The sequence below is a fragment of the Coffea arabica genome, chromosome 11e (genome assembly GCF_036785885.1).
Source record: "Coffea arabica cultivar ET-39 chromosome 11e, Coffea Arabica ET-39 HiFi, whole genome shotgun sequence".
NCBI classification, from domain to species: domain Eukaryota; kingdom Viridiplantae; phylum Streptophyta; class Magnoliopsida; order Gentianales; family Rubiaceae; genus Coffea; species Coffea arabica.
Window position 1 is genome coordinate 34,751,881 of NC_092331.1, and position 15,536 is coordinate 34,767,416.

The 15,536-nt window shown below is 42.6% G+C and overlaps 29 non-coding genes across 29 annotated transcripts; all 29 read left to right on the plus strand.

Annotated features, from left to right (window-relative positions):
• Window positions 1-57: 57 nt before the first annotated feature.
• LOC140024762 (5S ribosomal RNA) lies at window positions 58-176 on the plus strand. Its single transcript, XR_011828738.1, has one exon. It is a non-coding gene; the product is annotated as a 5S ribosomal RNA (ribosomal RNA).
• A 416-nt stretch (window positions 177-592) lies between these two features.
• Window positions 593-711, plus strand: LOC140024731 (5S ribosomal RNA). The gene has a single exon (XR_011828707.1). It is a non-coding gene; the product is annotated as a 5S ribosomal RNA (ribosomal RNA).
• A 413-nt stretch (window positions 712-1,124) lies between these two features.
• On the plus strand, window positions 1,125-1,243 carry LOC140023590 (5S ribosomal RNA). Its single transcript, XR_011827559.1, has one exon. It is a non-coding gene; the product is annotated as a 5S ribosomal RNA (ribosomal RNA).
• A 416-nt stretch (window positions 1,244-1,659) lies between these two features.
• On the plus strand, window positions 1,660-1,778 carry LOC140025030 (5S ribosomal RNA). Its single transcript, XR_011829007.1, has one exon. It is a non-coding gene; the product is annotated as a 5S ribosomal RNA (ribosomal RNA).
• Window positions 1,779-2,195: 417 nt separating this feature from the next.
• LOC140024053 (5S ribosomal RNA) lies at window positions 2,196-2,314 on the plus strand. Its single transcript, XR_011828025.1, has one exon. It is a non-coding gene; the product is annotated as a 5S ribosomal RNA (ribosomal RNA).
• A 416-nt stretch (window positions 2,315-2,730) lies between these two features.
• LOC140023214 (5S ribosomal RNA) lies at window positions 2,731-2,849 on the plus strand. The gene has a single exon (XR_011827186.1). It is a non-coding gene; the product is annotated as a 5S ribosomal RNA (ribosomal RNA).
• Window positions 2,850-3,265: 416 nt separating this feature from the next.
• LOC140024344 (5S ribosomal RNA) lies at window positions 3,266-3,384 on the plus strand. Its single transcript, XR_011828317.1, has one exon. It is a non-coding gene; the product is annotated as a 5S ribosomal RNA (ribosomal RNA).
• A 416-nt stretch (window positions 3,385-3,800) lies between these two features.
• Window positions 3,801-3,919, plus strand: LOC140023217 (5S ribosomal RNA). Its single transcript, XR_011827188.1, has one exon. It is a non-coding gene; the product is annotated as a 5S ribosomal RNA (ribosomal RNA).
• Window positions 3,920-4,332: 413 nt separating this feature from the next.
• Window positions 4,333-4,451, plus strand: LOC140023797 (5S ribosomal RNA). The gene has a single exon (XR_011827763.1). It is a non-coding gene; the product is annotated as a 5S ribosomal RNA (ribosomal RNA).
• A 416-nt stretch (window positions 4,452-4,867) lies between these two features.
• LOC140024345 (5S ribosomal RNA) lies at window positions 4,868-4,986 on the plus strand. The gene has a single exon (XR_011828318.1). It is a non-coding gene; the product is annotated as a 5S ribosomal RNA (ribosomal RNA).
• Window positions 4,987-5,399: 413 nt separating this feature from the next.
• On the plus strand, window positions 5,400-5,518 carry LOC140023798 (5S ribosomal RNA). The gene has a single exon (XR_011827764.1). It is a non-coding gene; the product is annotated as a 5S ribosomal RNA (ribosomal RNA).
• Window positions 5,519-5,934: 416 nt separating this feature from the next.
• On the plus strand, window positions 5,935-6,053 carry LOC140024346 (5S ribosomal RNA). Its single transcript, XR_011828319.1, has one exon. It is a non-coding gene; the product is annotated as a 5S ribosomal RNA (ribosomal RNA).
• A 416-nt stretch (window positions 6,054-6,469) lies between these two features.
• Window positions 6,470-6,588, plus strand: LOC140024347 (5S ribosomal RNA). The gene has a single exon (XR_011828320.1). It is a non-coding gene; the product is annotated as a 5S ribosomal RNA (ribosomal RNA).
• Window positions 6,589-7,005: 417 nt separating this feature from the next.
• LOC140023218 (5S ribosomal RNA) lies at window positions 7,006-7,124 on the plus strand. The gene has a single exon (XR_011827189.1). It is a non-coding gene; the product is annotated as a 5S ribosomal RNA (ribosomal RNA).
• A 416-nt stretch (window positions 7,125-7,540) lies between these two features.
• On the plus strand, window positions 7,541-7,659 carry LOC140023219 (5S ribosomal RNA). Its single transcript, XR_011827190.1, has one exon. It is a non-coding gene; the product is annotated as a 5S ribosomal RNA (ribosomal RNA).
• Window positions 7,660-8,075: 416 nt separating this feature from the next.
• Window positions 8,076-8,194, plus strand: LOC140024152 (5S ribosomal RNA). Its single transcript, XR_011828124.1, has one exon. It is a non-coding gene; the product is annotated as a 5S ribosomal RNA (ribosomal RNA).
• A 416-nt stretch (window positions 8,195-8,610) lies between these two features.
• On the plus strand, window positions 8,611-8,729 carry LOC140023220 (5S ribosomal RNA). The gene has a single exon (XR_011827191.1). It is a non-coding gene; the product is annotated as a 5S ribosomal RNA (ribosomal RNA).
• A 416-nt stretch (window positions 8,730-9,145) lies between these two features.
• Window positions 9,146-9,264, plus strand: LOC140024630 (5S ribosomal RNA). The gene has a single exon (XR_011828606.1). It is a non-coding gene; the product is annotated as a 5S ribosomal RNA (ribosomal RNA).
• Window positions 9,265-9,678: 414 nt separating this feature from the next.
• On the plus strand, window positions 9,679-9,797 carry LOC140024714 (5S ribosomal RNA). The gene has a single exon (XR_011828690.1). It is a non-coding gene; the product is annotated as a 5S ribosomal RNA (ribosomal RNA).
• A 415-nt stretch (window positions 9,798-10,212) lies between these two features.
• Window positions 10,213-10,331, plus strand: LOC140024631 (5S ribosomal RNA). The gene has a single exon (XR_011828607.1). It is a non-coding gene; the product is annotated as a 5S ribosomal RNA (ribosomal RNA).
• Window positions 10,332-10,747: 416 nt separating this feature from the next.
• Window positions 10,748-10,866, plus strand: LOC140023221 (5S ribosomal RNA). Its single transcript, XR_011827192.1, has one exon. It is a non-coding gene; the product is annotated as a 5S ribosomal RNA (ribosomal RNA).
• Window positions 10,867-11,282: 416 nt separating this feature from the next.
• Window positions 11,283-11,401, plus strand: LOC140024349 (5S ribosomal RNA). Its single transcript, XR_011828322.1, has one exon. It is a non-coding gene; the product is annotated as a 5S ribosomal RNA (ribosomal RNA).
• Window positions 11,402-11,817: 416 nt separating this feature from the next.
• LOC140024357 (5S ribosomal RNA) lies at window positions 11,818-11,936 on the plus strand. The gene has a single exon (XR_011828330.1). It is a non-coding gene; the product is annotated as a 5S ribosomal RNA (ribosomal RNA).
• Window positions 11,937-12,349: 413 nt separating this feature from the next.
• On the plus strand, window positions 12,350-12,468 carry LOC140023799 (5S ribosomal RNA). The gene has a single exon (XR_011827765.1). It is a non-coding gene; the product is annotated as a 5S ribosomal RNA (ribosomal RNA).
• Window positions 12,469-12,884: 416 nt separating this feature from the next.
• On the plus strand, window positions 12,885-13,003 carry LOC140024632 (5S ribosomal RNA). The gene has a single exon (XR_011828608.1). It is a non-coding gene; the product is annotated as a 5S ribosomal RNA (ribosomal RNA).
• Window positions 13,004-13,416: 413 nt separating this feature from the next.
• On the plus strand, window positions 13,417-13,535 carry LOC140032622 (5S ribosomal RNA). Its single transcript, XR_011836547.1, has one exon. It is a non-coding gene; the product is annotated as a 5S ribosomal RNA (ribosomal RNA).
• Window positions 13,536-13,948: 413 nt separating this feature from the next.
• Window positions 13,949-14,067, plus strand: LOC140024937 (5S ribosomal RNA). Its single transcript, XR_011828913.1, has one exon. It is a non-coding gene; the product is annotated as a 5S ribosomal RNA (ribosomal RNA).
• Window positions 14,068-14,484: 417 nt separating this feature from the next.
• Window positions 14,485-14,603, plus strand: LOC140032236 (5S ribosomal RNA). The gene has a single exon (XR_011836161.1). It is a non-coding gene; the product is annotated as a 5S ribosomal RNA (ribosomal RNA).
• A 415-nt stretch (window positions 14,604-15,018) lies between these two features.
• On the plus strand, window positions 15,019-15,137 carry LOC140032347 (5S ribosomal RNA). The gene has a single exon (XR_011836273.1). It is a non-coding gene; the product is annotated as a 5S ribosomal RNA (ribosomal RNA).
• The last annotated feature ends 399 nt before the right edge of the window (window positions 15,138-15,536 follow it).

Genomic DNA, 15,536 nt, shown 5'->3' on the forward strand with positions numbered 1-15,536 from the left:
GCCACACTGCTTCGCTGGACGGGGTAGTTTAAAAGAATAAAGGGAAAGGAACGTTGTGGGTGCGATCATACCAGCACTAATGCACCGTATCCCATCAGTACTCCGAAGTTAAGTGTGCTTGGACGTAAGCAGTATTAGGATGGGTGACCCCCTGGGAAGTCCTCGTGTTGCACCCCTCTCTTTTTTGTTTCGAAATCCAAATTTCCTATTCGTTCTTTATCCTGTAGTAATTTAGCTCCGTCGGAACGATTGCTTAATATTTTGCTTCTTGTCGAAGCGTGAAGGAGGATCTGAAGGCGCGAGACAAATCAGGAACGGTACGGCTCGATCAAAGCCCGGATCGTCGCTCAAATTTGTCGGCGCAAATGTATCAGCGCAAGCGTGAAGGATTGATTTCATGATAATTTAGAGTTGCGGGATGATGGAAAAAAACAGGGGGCAAATCAATATCAAAAAAAAATATGAAAGCAAATAAATAAAAGGATAATAGGAAAATGCTTGAATTGACGCTTAAAATGAATTTCGGTCTAGAAAAGCCACACTGCTTCGCAGGACGGGGTAGTTTAAAAGAATAAAGCGAAAGGAATATGGCGGGTGCGATCATACCAGCACTAACGCACCGGATCCCATCAGAACTTCGAAATTAAGCGTGTTTGGGCGAGAGTAGCACTTGGATTGGTGACCCCCTGGGAAGTCCTCGTGTTGCACCCCTCTCTTTTTTGTTTCGAAATCCAAATTTCCTATTCGTTCTTTATCCTGTAGTAATTTAGCTCCGTCGGAACGCTTGCTTAATATTTTGCTTCTTGTCGAAGCGTGAAGGAGGATCTGAAGGCGCGAGACAAATCAGGAACGGTACGGCTCGATCAAAGCCCGGATCGTCGCTCAAATTTGTCGACGCAAATGTATCACCGCAAGCGTGAAGGATTGATTTCATGATAATTTAGAGTTGCGGGATGATGGGAAAAAACAGGGTGCAAATCAATAACAAAAAAATATAAAGTAAATAAATAAAAGGATAAGAGGAAAATGCTTCAATTGACGCTTAAAATGAATTCCGGTCTAGAAAAGCCACACTGCTTCGCTGGACGGGGTAGTTTAAAAGAATAAAGCGAAAGGAACGTTGTGGGTGCGATCATACCAGCACTAATGCACCGTATCCCATCAGAACTCCGAAGTTAAGCGTGCTTGGACGTAAGCAGTATTAGGATGGGTGACCCCCTGGGAAGTCCTCGTGTTGCACCCCTCTCTTTTTTGTTTCGAAATCCAAATTTCCTATTCGTTCTTTATCCTGTAGTAATTTAGCTCCGTCGGAACGATTGCTTAATATTTTGCTTCTTGTCGAAGCGTGAAGGAGGATCTGAAGGCGCGAGACAAATCAGGAACGGTACGGCTCGATCAAAGCCCGGATCGTCGCTCAAATTTGTCGGCGCAAATGTATCAGCGCAAGCGTGAAGGATTGATTTCATGATAATTTCGAGTTGCGGGATGATGGAAAAAAACAGGGGGCAAATCAATATCAAAAAAAAATATGAAAGCAAATAAATAAAAGGATAATAGGAAAATGCTTGAATTGACGCTTAAAATGAATTTCGGTTTAGAAAAGCCACACTGCTTCGCAGGACGGGGTAGTTTAAAAGAATAAAGCGAAAGGAATATGGCGGGTGCGATCATACCAGCACTAATGCACCGGATCCCATCAGAACTTCAAAATTAAGCGTGTTTGGGCGAGAGTAGCACTTGGATTGGTGACCCCCTGGGAAGTCCTCGTGTTGCACCCCTCTCTTTTTTGTTTCGAAATCCAAATTTCCTATTCGTTCTTTATCCTGTAGTAATTTAGCTCCGTCGGAACGATTGCTTAATATTTTGCTTCTTGTCGAAGCGTGAAGGAGGATCTGAAGGCGCGAGACAAATTAGGAACGGTACGGCTCGATCAAAGCCCGGATCGTCGCTCAAATTTGTCGGCGCAAATGTATCAGCGCAAGCGTGAAGGATTGATTTCATGATAATTTAGAGTTGCGGGATGATGGAAAAAAACAGGGGGCAAATCAATAACAAAAAAAAAATATGAAAGCAAATAAATAAAAGGATAATAGGAAAATGCTTGAATTGACGCTTAAAATGAATTTCGGTCTAGAAAAGCCACACTGCTTCGCAGGACGGGGTAGTTTAAAAGAATAAAGCGAAAGGAATATGGCGGGTGCGATCATACCAGCTCTAATGCACCGGATCCCATCAGAACTTCGAAATTAAGCGTGTTTGGGCGAGAGTAGTACTTGGATTGGTGACCCCCTGGGAAGTCCTCGTGTTGCACCCCTCTCTTTTTTGTTTCGAAATCCAAATTTCCTATTCGTTCTTTATCCTGTAGTAATTCAGCTCCGTCGGAACGATTGCTTAATATTTTGCTTCTTGTCGAAGCGTGAAGGAGGATCTGAAGGCGCGAGACAAATCAGGAACGGTACGGCTCGATCAAAGCCCGGATCGTCGCTCAAATTTGTCGGCGCAAATGTATCAGCGCAAGCGTGAAGGATTGATTTCATGATAATTTAGAGTTGCGGGATGATGGAAAAAAACAGGGGGCAAATCAATAACAAAAAAAAATATGAAAGCAAATAAATAAAAGGATAATAGGAAAATGCTTGAATTGACGCTTAAAATGAATTTCGGTCTAGAAAAGCTACACTGCTTCGCAGGACGGGGTAGTTTAAAAGAATAAAGCGAAAGGAATATGGCGGGTGCGATCATACCAGCACTAATGCACCGGATCCCATCAGAACTTCGAAATTAAGCGTGTTTGGGCGAGAGTAGTACTTGGATTGGTGACCCCCTGGGAAGTCCTCGTGTTGCACCCCTCTCTTTTTTGTTTCGAAATCTAAATTTCCTATTCGTTCTTTATCCTGTAGTAATTTAGCTCCGTCGGAACGATTGCTTAATATTTTGCTTCTTGTCGAAGCGTGAAGGAGGATCGGAAGGCGCGAGACAAATCAGGAACGGTACGGCTCGATCAAAGCCCGGATCGTCGCTCAAATTTGTCGGCGCAAATGTATCAGCGCAAGCGTGAAGGATTGATTTCATGATAATTTAGAGTTGCGGGATGATTGAAAAAAACAGGGGGCAAATCCATAACAAAAAAAAATATGAAAGCAAATAAATAAAAGGATAATAGGAAAATGCTTGAATTGACGCTTAAAATGAATTCCGGTCTAGAAAAGCCACACTGCTTCGCAGGACGGGGTAGTTTAAAAGAATAAAGCGAAAGGAATATGGCGGGTGCGATCATACCAGCACTAATGCACCGGATCCCATCAGAACTTCGAAATTAAGCGTTTTTGGGCGAGAGTAGTACTTGGATTGGTGACCCCCTGGGAAGTCCTCGTGTTGCACCCCTCTCTTTTTTGTTTCGAAATCCAAATTTCCTATTCGTTCTTTATCCTGTAGTAATTTAGCTCCGTCGGAACGATTGCTTAATATTTTGCTTCTTGTCGAAGCGTGAAGGAGGATCTGAAGGCGCGAGACAAATCAGGAACGGTACGGCTCGATCAAAGCCCGGATCATTGCTCAAATTTGTCGGCGCAAATGTATCAGCGCAAGCGTGAAGGATTGATTTCATGATAATTTAGAGTTGCGGGATGATGGAAAAAAACAGGGGGCAAATCAATAACAAAAAAAAATATGAAAGCAAATAAATAAAAGGATAATAGGAAAATGCTTGAATTGACGCTTAAAATGAATTTCGGTCTAGAAAAGCTACACTGCTTCGCAGGACGGGGTAGTTTAAAAGAATAAAGCGAAAGGAATATGGCGGGTGCGATCATACCAGCACTAATGCACCGGATCCCATCAGAACTTCGAAATTAAGCGTGTTTGGGCGAGAGTAGTACTTGGATTGGTGACCCCCTGGGAAGTCCTCGTGTTGCACCCCTCTCTTTTTTGTTTCGAAATCCAAATTTCCTATTCGTTCTTTATCCTGTAGTAATTTAGCTCCGTCGGAACGATTGCTTAATATTTTGCTTCTTGTCGAAGCGTGAAGGAGGATCTGAAGGCGCGAGACAAATCAGGAACGGTACGGCTCGATCAAAGCCCGGATCGTCGCTCAAATTTGTCGGCGCAAATGTATCACCGCAAGCGTGAAGGATTGATTTGATGATAATTTAGAGTTGCGGGATGATGGAAAAAAACAGGGTGCAAATCAATAACAAAAAAATATAAAGTAAATAAATAAAAGGATAAGAGGAAAATGCTTCAATTGACGCTTAAAATGAATTCCGGTCTAGAAAAGCCACACTGCTTCGCTGGACGGGGTAGTTTAAAAGAATAAAGCGAAAGGAACGTTGTGGGTGCGATCATACCAGCACTAATGCATCGTATCCCATCAGAACTCCGAAGTTAAGCGTGCTTGGGCGTAAGCAGTATTAGGATGGGTGACCCCCTGGGAAGTCCTCGTGTTGCACCCCTCTCTTTTTTGTTTCGAAATCCAAATTTCCTATTCGTTCTTTATCCTGTAGTAATTTAGCTCCGTCGGAACGATTGCTTAATATTTTGCTTCTTGTCGAAGCGTGAAGGAGGATCTGAAGGCGCGAGACAAATCAGGAACGGTACGGCTCGATCAAAGCCCGGATCGTCGCTCAAATTTGTCGGCGCAAATGTATCAGCGCAAGCGTGAAGGATTGATTTCATGATAATTTAGAGTTGCGGGATGATTGAAAAAAACAGGGGGCAAATCCATAACAAAAAAAAATATGAAAGCAAATAAATAAAAGGATAATAGGAAAATGCTTGAATTGACGCTTAAAATGAATTCCGGTCTAGAAAAGCCACACTGCTTCGCAGGACGGGGTAGTTTAAAAGAATAAAGCGAAAGGAATATGGCGGGTGCGATCATACCAGCACTAATGCACCGGATCCCATCAGAACTTCGAAATTAAGCGTTTTTGGGCGAGAGTAGTACTTGGATTGGTGACCCCCTGGGAAGTCCTCGTGTTGCACCCCTCTCTTTTTTGTTTCGAAATCCAAATTTCCTATTCGTTCTTTATCCTGTAGTAATTTAGCTCCGTCGGAACGATTGCTTAATATTTTGCTTCTTGTCGAAGCGTGAAGGAGGATCTGAAGGCGCGAGACAAATCAGGAACGGTACGGCTCGATCAAAGCCCGGATCGTCGCTCAAATTTGTCGGCGCAAATGTATCACCGCAAGCGTGAAGGATTGATTTGATGATAATTTAGAGTTGCGGGATGATGGAAAAAAACAGGGTGCAAATCAATAACAAAAAAATATAAAGTAAATAAATAAAAGGATAAGAGGAAAATGCTTCAATTGACGCTTAAAATGAATTCCGGTCTAGAAAAGCCACACTGCTTCGCTGGACGGGGTAGTTTAAAAGAATAAAGCGAAAGGAACGTTGTGGGTGCGATCATACCAGCACTAATGCATCGTATCCCATCAGAACTCCGAAGTTAAGCGTGCTTGGGCGTAAGCAGTATTAGGATGGGTGACCCCCTGGGAAGTCCTCGTGTTGCACCCCTCTCTTTTTTGTTTCGAAATCCAAATTTCCTATTCGTTCTTTATCCTGTAGTAATTTAGCTCCGTCGGAACGATTGCTTAATATTTTGCTTCTTGTCGAAGCGTGAAGGAGGATCTGAAGGCGCGAGACAAATCAGGAACGGTACGGCTCGATCAAAGCCCGGATCGTCGCTCAAATTTGTCGGCGCAAATGTATCAGCGCAAGCGTGAAGGATTGATTTCATGATAATTTAGAGTTGCGGGATGATTGAAAAAAACAGGGGGCAAATCCATAACAAAAAAAAATATGAAAGCAAATAAATAAAAGGATAATAGGAAAATGCTTGAATTGACGCTTAAAATGAATTCCGGTCTAGAAAAGCCACACTGCTTCGCAGGACGGGGTAGTTTAAAAGAATAAAGCGAAAGGAATATGGCGGGTGCGATCATACCAGCACTAATGCACCGGATCCCATCAGAACTTCGAAATTAAGCGTTTTTGGGCGAGAGTAGTACTTGGATTGGTGACCCCCTGGGAAGTCCTCGTGTTGCACCCCTCTCTTTTTTGTTTCGAAATCCAAATTTCCTATTCGTTCTTTATCCTGTAGTAATTTAGCTCCGTCGGAACGATTGCTTAATATTTTGCTTCTTGTCGAAGCGTGAAGGTGGATCGGAAGGCGCGAGACAAATCAGGAACGGTACGGCTCGATCAAAGCCCGGATCGTCGCTCAAATTTGTCGGCGCAAATGTATCAGCGCAAGCGTGAAGGATTGATTTCATGATAATTTAGAGTTGCGGGATGATTGAAAAAAACAGGGGGCAAATCCATAACAAAAAAAAATATGAAAGCAAATAAATAAAAGGATAATAGGAAAATGCTTGAATTGACGCTTAAAATGAATTCCGGTCTAGAAAAGCCACACTGCTTCGCAGGACGGGGTAGTTTAAAAGAATAAAGCGAAAGGAATATGGCGGGTGCGATCATACCAGCACTAATGCACCGGATCCCATCAGAACTTCGAAATTAAGCGTTTTTGGGCGAGAGTAGTACTTGGATTGGTGACCCCCTGGGAAGTCCTCGTGTTGCACCCCTCTCTTTTTTGTTTCGAAATCCAAATTTCCTATTCGTTCTTTATCCTGTAGTAATTTAGCTCCGTCGGAACGATTGCTTAATATTTTGCTTCTTGTCGAAGCGTGAAGGAGGATCGGAAGGCGCGAGACAAATCAGGAACGGTACGGCTCGATCAAAGCCCGGATCGTCGCTCAAATTTGTCAGCGCAAATGTATCAGCGCAAGCGTGAAGGATTGATTTCATGATAATTTAGAGTTGCAGGATGATGGAAAAAAACAGGGGGCAAATCAATAACAAAAAAAAAATATGAAAGCAAATAAATAAAAGGATAATAGGAAAATACTTGAATTGACGCTTAAAATTAATTTCGGTCTAGAAAAGCTACACTGCTTCGCAGGACGGGGTAGTTTAAAAGAATAAAGCGAAAGGAATATGGCGGGTGCGATCATACCAGCACTAATGCACCGGATCCCATCAGAACTTCGAAATTAAGCGTGTTTGGGCGAGAGTAGTACTTGGATTGGTGACCCCCTGGGAAGTCCTCGTGTTGCACCCCTCTCTTTTTTGTTTCGAAATCCAAATTTCCTATTCGTTCTTTATCCTGTAGTAATTTAGCTCCGTCGGAACGATTGCTTAATATTTTGCTTCTTGTCGAAGCGTGAAGGAGGATCTGAAGGCGCGAGACAAATCAGGAACGGTACGGCTCGATCAAAGCCCGGATCGTCGCTCAAATTTGTCGGCGCAAATGTATCAGCGCAAGCGTGAAGGATTGATTTCATGATAATTTAGAGTTGCGGGATGATGGAAAAAAACAGGGGGCAAATCAATAACAAAAAAAAATATGAAAGCAAATAAATAAAAGGATAATAGGAAAATGCTTGAATTGACGCTTAAAATGAATTTCGGTCTAGAAAAGCTACACTGCTTCGCAGGACGGGGTAGTTTAAAAGAATAAAGCGAAAGGAATATGGCGGGTGCGATCATACCAGCACTAATGCACCGGATCCCATCAGAACTTCGAAATTAAGCGTGTTTGGGCGAGAGTAGTACTTGGATTGGTGACCCCCTGGGAAGTCCTCGTGTTGCACCCCTCTCTTTTTTGTTTCGAAATCCAAATTTCCTATTCGTTCTTTATCCTGTAGTAATTTAGCTCCGTCGGAACGATTGCTTAATATTTTGCTTCTTGTCGAAGCGTGAAGGAGGATCTGAAGGCGCGAGACAAATCAGGAACGGTACGGCTCGATCAAAGCCCGGATCGTCGCTCAAATTTGTCGGCGCAAATGTATCAGCGCAAGCGTGAGGATTGATTTCATGATAATTTAGAGTTGCGGGATGATGGAAAAAAACAGGGGGCAAATCAATAACAAAAAAAAAATATGAAAGCAAATAAATAAAAGGATAATAGGAAAATGCTTGAATTGACGCTTAAAATGAATTTCGGTCTAGAAAAGCCACACTGCTTCGCAGGACGGGGTAGTTTAAAAGAATAAAGCGAAAGGAATATGGCGGGTGCGATCATACCAGCACTAATGCACCGGATCCCATCAGAACTTCGAAATTAAGCGTGTTTGGTCGAGAGTAGTACTTGGATTGGTGACCCCCTGGGAAGTCCTCGTGTTGCACCCCTCTCTTTTTTGTTTCGAAATCCAAATTTCCTATTCGTTCTTTATCCTGTAGTAATTTAGCTCCGTCGGAACGATTGCTTAATATTTTGCTTCTTGTCGAAGCGTGAAGGAGGATCTGAAGGCGCGAGACAAATCAGGAACGGTAAGGCTCGATCAAAGCCCGGATCGTCACTCAAATTTGTCGGCGCAAATGTATCAGCGCAAGCGTGAAGGATTGATTTCATGATAATTTAGAGTTGCGGGATGATGAAAAAAAACAGGGGGCAAATCAATATCAAAAAAAAATATGAAAGCAAATAAATAAAAGGATAATAGGAAAATGCTTGAATTGACGCTTAAAATGAATCCCGGTCTAGAAAAGCCACACTGCTTCGCTGGACGGGGTAGTTTAAAAGAATAAAGCGAAAGGAATATGGCGGGTGCGATCATACCAGCACTAATGCACCGGATCCCATCAGAACTTCGAAATTAAGCGTGTTTGGGCGAGAGTAGTACTTGGATTGGTGACCCCCTGGGAAGTCCTCGTGTTGCACCCCTCTCTTTTTTGTTTCGAAATCCAAATTTCCTATTCGTTCTTTATCCTGTAGTAATTTAGCTCCGTCGGAACGATTGCTTAATATTTTGCTTCTTGTCGAAGCGTGAAGGAGGATCTGAAGGCGCGAGACAAATCAGGAACGGTACGGCTCGATCAAAGCCCGGATCGTCGCTCAAATTTGTCGGCGCAAATGTATCAGCGCAAGCGTGAAGGATTGATTTCATGATAATTTAGAGTTGCAGGATGATGGAAAAAAACAGGGGGCAAATCAATAACAAAAAAAAATATGAAAGCAAATAAATAAAAGGATAATAGGAAAATGCTTGAATTGACGCTTAAAATGAATTTCGGTCTAGAAAAGCCACACTGCTTCGCAGGACGGGGTAGTTTAAAAGAATAAAGCGAAAGGAATATGGCGGGTGCGATCATACCAGCACTAATGCACCGGATCCCATCAGAACTTCGAAATTAAGCGTGTTTGGGCGAGAGTAGCACTTGGATTGGTGACCCCCTGGGAAGTCCTCGTGTTGCACCCCTCTCTTTTTTGTTTCGAAATCCAAATTTCCTATTCGTTCTTTATCCTGTAGTAATTTAGCTCCGTCGGAACGATTGCTTAATATTTTGCTTCTTGTCGAAGCGTGAAGGAGGATCTGAAGGCGCGAGACAAATCAGGAACGGTACGGCTCGATCAAAGCCCGGATCGTCGCTCAAATTTGTCGGCGCAAATGTATCAGCGCAAGCGTGAAGGATTGATTTCATGATAATTTAGAGTTGCGGGATGATGGAAAAAAATAGGGTGCAAATCAATAACAAAAAAATATAAAGTAAATAAATAAAAGGATAAGAGGAAAAATGCTTCAATTGACGCTTAAAATGAATTCCGGTCTAGAAAAGGCACACTGCTTCGCTGGACGGGATAGTTTAAAAGAATAAAGCGAAAGGAACGTTGTGGGTGCGATCATACCAGCACTAATGCACCGTATCCCATCAGAACTCCGAATTTAAGCGTGCTTGGGCGTGAGCAGTATTAGGATGGGTGACCCCCTGGGAATTCCTCTTGTTGCACCCCTCTCTATTTTTTTCGAAATTCAAATTTTCTATTCGTTCTTTATCCTGTAGTAATTTAGGTCCTTCGGAACGATTGCTTTATATTTTGCTTCTTCTCGAAGCATGAAGGCGGATCTGAAGGCGCGAGACAAATCAGGAACGGTACGGCTCGATCAAAGCCCGGATCGTCGCTCAAATTTGTCGGCGCAAATGTATCAGCGCAAGCGTGAAGGATTGATTTCATGATAATTTAGAGTTGCGGGATGATGGAAAAAAACAGGGGGCAAATCAATATCAAAAAAAAATATGAAAGCAAATAAATAAAAGGATAATTGGAAAATGCTTGAATTGACGCTTAAAATGAATTTCGGTCTAGAAAAGCCACACTGCTTCGCAGGACGGGGTAGTTTAAAAGAATAAAGCGAAAGGAATATGGCGGGTGCGATCATACCAGCACTAATGCACCGGATCCCATCAGAACTTCGAAATTAAGCGTGTTTGGGCGAGAGTAGCACTTGGATTGGTGACCCCCTGGGAAGTCCTCGTGTTGCACCCCTCTCTTTTTTGTTTCGAAATCCAAATTTCCTATTCGTTCTTTATCCTGTAGTAATTTAGCTCCGTCGGAACGATTGCTTAATATTTTGCTTCATGTCGAAGCGTGAAGGAGGATCTGAAGGCGCGAGACAAATCAGGAACGGTACGGCTCGATCAAAGCCCGGATCGTTGCTCAAATTTGTCGGCGCAAATGTATCAGCGCAAGCGTGAAGGATTGATTTCATGATAATTTAGAGTTGCGGGATGATGGAAAAAAACAGGGGGCAAATCAATAACAAAAAAAAATATGAAAGCAAATAAATAAAAGGATAATAGGAAAATGCTTGAATTGACGCTTAAAATGAATTTCGGTCTAGAAAAGCTACACTGCTTCGCAGGACGGGGTAGTTTAAAAGAATAAAGCGAAAGGAATATGGCGGGTGCGATCATACCAGCACTAATGCACCGGATCCCATCAGAACTTCGAAATTAAGCGTGTTTGGGCGAGAGTAGTACTTGGATTGGTGACCCCCTGGGAAGTCCTCGTGTTGCACCCCTCTCTTTTTTGTTTCGAAATCTAAATTTCCTATTCGTTCTTTATCCTGTAGTAATTTAGCTCCGTCGGAACGATTGCTTAATATTTTGCTTCTTGTCGAAGCGTGAAGGAGGATCGGAAGGCGCGAGACAAATCAGGAACGGTACGGCTCGATCAAAGCCCGGATCGTCGCTCAAATTTGTCGGCGCAAATGTATCAGCGCAAGCGTGAAGGATTGATTTCATGATAATTTAGAGTTGCGGGATGATTGAAAAAAACAGGGGGCAAATCCATAACAAAAAAAAATATGAAAGCAAATAAATAAAAGGATAATAGGAAAATGCTTGAATTGACGCTTAAAATGAATTCCGGTCTAGAAAAGCCACACTGCTTCGCAGGACGGGGTAGTTTAAAAGAATAAAGCGAAAGGAATATGGCGGGTGCGATCATACCAGCACTAATGCACCGGATCCCATCAGAACTTCGAAATTAAGCGTTTTTGGGCGAGAGTAGTACTTGGATTGGTGACCCCCTGGGAAGTCCTCGTGTTGCACCCCTCTCTTTTTTGTTTCGAAATCCAAATTTCCTATTCGTTCTTTATCCTGTAGTAATTTAGCTCCGTCGGAACGATTGCTTAATATTTTGCTTCTTGTCGAAGCGTGAAGGAGGATCTGAAGGCGCGAGACAAATCAGGAACGGTACGGCTCGATCAAAGCCCGGATCGTTGCTCAAATTTGTCGGCGCAAATGTATCAGCGCAAGCGTGAAGGATTGATTTCATGATAATTTAGAGTTGCGGGATGATGGAAAAAAACAGGGGGCAAATCAATAACAAAAAAAAATATGAAAGCAAATAAATAAAAGGATAATAGGAAAATGCTTGAATTGACGCTTAAAATGAATTTCGGTCTAGAAAAGCTACACTGCTTCGCAGGACGGGGTAGTTTAAAAGAATAAAGCGAAAGGAATATGGCGGGTGCGATCATACCAGCACTAATGCACAGGATCCCATCAGAACTTCGAAATTAAGCGTGTTTGGGCGAGAGTAGTACTTGGATTGGTGACCCCCTGGGAAGTCCTCGTGTTGCACCCCTCTCTTTTTTGTTTCGAAATCCAAATTTCCTATTCGTTCTTTATCCTGTAGTAATTTAGCTCCGTCGGAACGATTGCTTAATATTTTGCTTCTTGTCGAAGCGTGAAGGAGGATCTGAAGGCGCGAGACAAATCAGGAACGGTACGGCTCGATCAAAGCCCGGATCGTCGCTCAAATTTGTCGGCGCAAATGTATCACCGCAAGCGTGAAGGATTGATTTCATGATAATTTAGAGTTGCGGGATGATGGAAAAAAACAGGGTGCAAATCAATAACAAAAAAATATAAAGTAAATAAATAAAAGGATAAGAGGAAAATGCTTCAATTGACGCTTAAAATGAATTCCGGTCTAGAAAAGCCACACTGCTTCGCTGGACGGGGTAGTTTAAAAGATTAAAGCGAAAGGAACGTTGTGGGTGCGATCATACCAGCACTAATGCATCGTATCCCATCAGAACTCCGAAGTTAAGCGTGCTTGGGCGTAAGCAGTATTAGGATGGGTGACCCCCTGGGAAGTCCTCGTGTTGCACCCCTCTCTTTTTTGTTTCGAAATCCAAATTTCCTATTCGTTCTTTATCCTGTAGTAATTTAGCTCCGTCGGAACGATTGCTTAATATTTTGCTTCTTGTCGAAGCGTGAAGGAGGATCTGAAGGCGCGAGACAAATCAGGAACGGTACGGTTCGATCAAAGCCCGGATCGTCGCTCAAATTTGTCGGCGCAAATGTATCAGCGCAAGCGTGAAGGATTGATTTCATGATAATTTAGACTTGCGGGATGATGGAAAAAAACAGGGGGCAAATCAATATCAAAAAAAAATATGAAAGCAAATACATAAAAGGATAATAGGAAAATGCTTGAATTGACGCTTAAAATGAATTTCGGTCTAGAAAAGCCACACTGTTTCGCAGGACGGGGTAGTTTAAAAGAATAAAGCGAAAGGAATATGGCGGGTGCGATCATACCAGCACTAATGCACCGGATCCCATCAGAACTTCGAAATTAAGCGTGTTTGGGCGAGAGTAGCACTTGGATTGGTGACCCCCTGGGAAGTCCTCGTGTTGCACCCCTCTCTTTTTTGTTTCGAAATCCAAATTTCCTATTCGTTCTTTATCCTGTAGTAATTTAGCTCCGTCGGAACGATTGCTTAATATTTTGCTTCTTGTCGAAGCGTGAAGGAGGATCTGAAGGCGCGAGACAAATCAGGAACGGTACGGCTCGATCAAAGCCCGGATCGTCGCTCAAATTTGTCGGCGCAAATGTATCACCGCAAGCGTGAAGGATTGATTTCATGATAATTTAGAGTTGCGGGATGATGGAAAAAAACAGGGTGCAAATCAATAACAAAAAAATATAAAGTAAATAAATAAAAGGATAAGAGGAAAATGCTTCAATTGACGCTTAAAATGAATTCCGGTCTAGAAAAGCCACACTGCTTCGCTGGACGGGGTAGTTTAAAAGAATAAAGCGAAAGGAACGTTGTGGGTGCGATCATACCAGCACTAATGCACCGTATCCCATCAGAACTCCGAAGTTAAGCGTGCTTGGACGTAAGCAGTATTAGGATGGGTGACCCCCTGGGAAGTCTTCGTGTTGCACCCCTCTCTTTTTTGTTTCGAAATCCAAATTTCCTATTCGTTCTTTATCCTGTAGTAATTTAGCTCCGTCGGAACGATTGCTTAATATTTTGCTTCTTGTCGAAGCGTGAAGGAGGATCTGAAGGCGCGAGACAAATCAGGAACGGTACGGCTCGATCAAAGCCCGGATCGTCGCTCAAATTTGTCGGCGCAAATGTATCAGCGCAAGCGTGAAGGATTGATTTCATGATAATTTAGAGTTGCGGGATGATGGAAAAAAACAGGGTGCAAATCAATAACAAAAAAATATAAAGTAAATAAATAAAAGGATAAGAGGAAAATGCTTCAATTGACGCTTAAAATGAATTCCGGTCTAGAAAAGCCACACTGCTTCGCTGGACGGGATAGTTTAAAAGAATAAAGCGAAAGGAACGTTGTGGGTGCGATCATACCAGCACTAATGCACTGTATCCCATCAGAACTCCGAATTTAAGCGTGCTTGGGCGTGAGCAGTATTAGGATGGGTGACCCCCTGGGAATTCCTCTTGTTGCACCCCTCTCTTTTTTGTTTCGAAATTCAAATTTTCTATTCGTTCTTTATCCTGTAGTAATTTAGGTCCTTCGGAACGATTGCTTTATATTTTGCTTCTTCTCGAAGCATGAAGGCGGATCTGAAGGCGCGAGAGAATTCAGGAACGGTACGACTCGATCAAAGCCCGGATCATCGCTCAAATTTGTCGGCGCAAATGTATCAGCGCTAGCGTGATGGATTGATTTCATGACAATTTATTGTTGCGCGATGAGGGAAAAAAATAGGGTGCAAATCAATAACAAAAAAAAAATATGAAAGCAAATAAATAAAAGGATAAGAGAAAAATGCTTGAATTGACGCTTAAAATGAATTTCGGTCTAGAAAAGCCACACTGCTTCGCAGGACGGGGTAGTTTAAAAGAATAAAGCGAAAGGAACATGGCGGGTGCGATCATACCAGCACTAATGCACCGGATCCCATCAGAACTCCGAAGTTAAGCATGCTTGGGCGAGAGTAGTACTAGGATGGGTTACCCCCTGGGAATTCCTCTTGTTGCACCCCTTTTTTTTTGTTTCGAAATTCAAATTTTCTATTCGTTCTTTATCCTGTAGTAATTTAGGTCCTTCGGAATGATTGCTTTATATTTTGCTTCTTCTCGAAGCATGAAGGCGGATCTGAAGGCGCGAGACAAATCAGGAACGGTACGGCTCGATCAAAACCCGGATCGTCGCTCAAATTTGTCGGCGCAAATGTATCAGCGCAAGCGTGAAGGATTGATTTCATGATAATTTAGAGTTGCGGGATGATGGAAAAAAACAGGGGGCAAATCAATAACAAAAAAAAATATGAAAGCAAATAAATAAAAGGATAATAGGAAAATGCTTGAATTGACGCTTAAAATGAATTTCGGTCTAGAAAAGCCAAACTGCTTCGCAGGACGGGGTAGTTTAAAAGAATAATGCGAAAGGAACATGGCGGGTGCGATCATACCAGCACTAATGCACCGGATCCCATCAGAACTTCGAAGTTAAGCATGCTTGGGCGAGAGTAGTACTAGGATGGGTGACCCCCTGGGAATTCCTCTTGTTGCACCCCTCTCTTTTTTGTTTCGAAATTCAAATTTTCTATTCGTTCTTTATCCTGTAGTAATTTAGGTCCTTCGGAACGATTGATTTATATTTTGCTTCTTCTCGAACCATGAAGGCGGATCTGAAGGCGCGAGACAAATCAGGAACGGTACGGCTCGATCAAAGCCCGAATCGTCGCTCAAATTTGTCGGCGCAAATGTATCAGCGCAAGCGTGAAGGATTGATTTCATGATAATTTAGAGTTGCGGGATGATGGAAAAAAACAGGGGGCAAATCAATATCAAAAAAAAATATGAAAGCAAATAAATAAAAGGATAATAGGAAAATGCTTGAATTGACGCTTAAAATGAATTTCGGTCTAGAAAAGCCACACTGCTTCGCAGGACGGGGTAGTTTAAAAGAATAA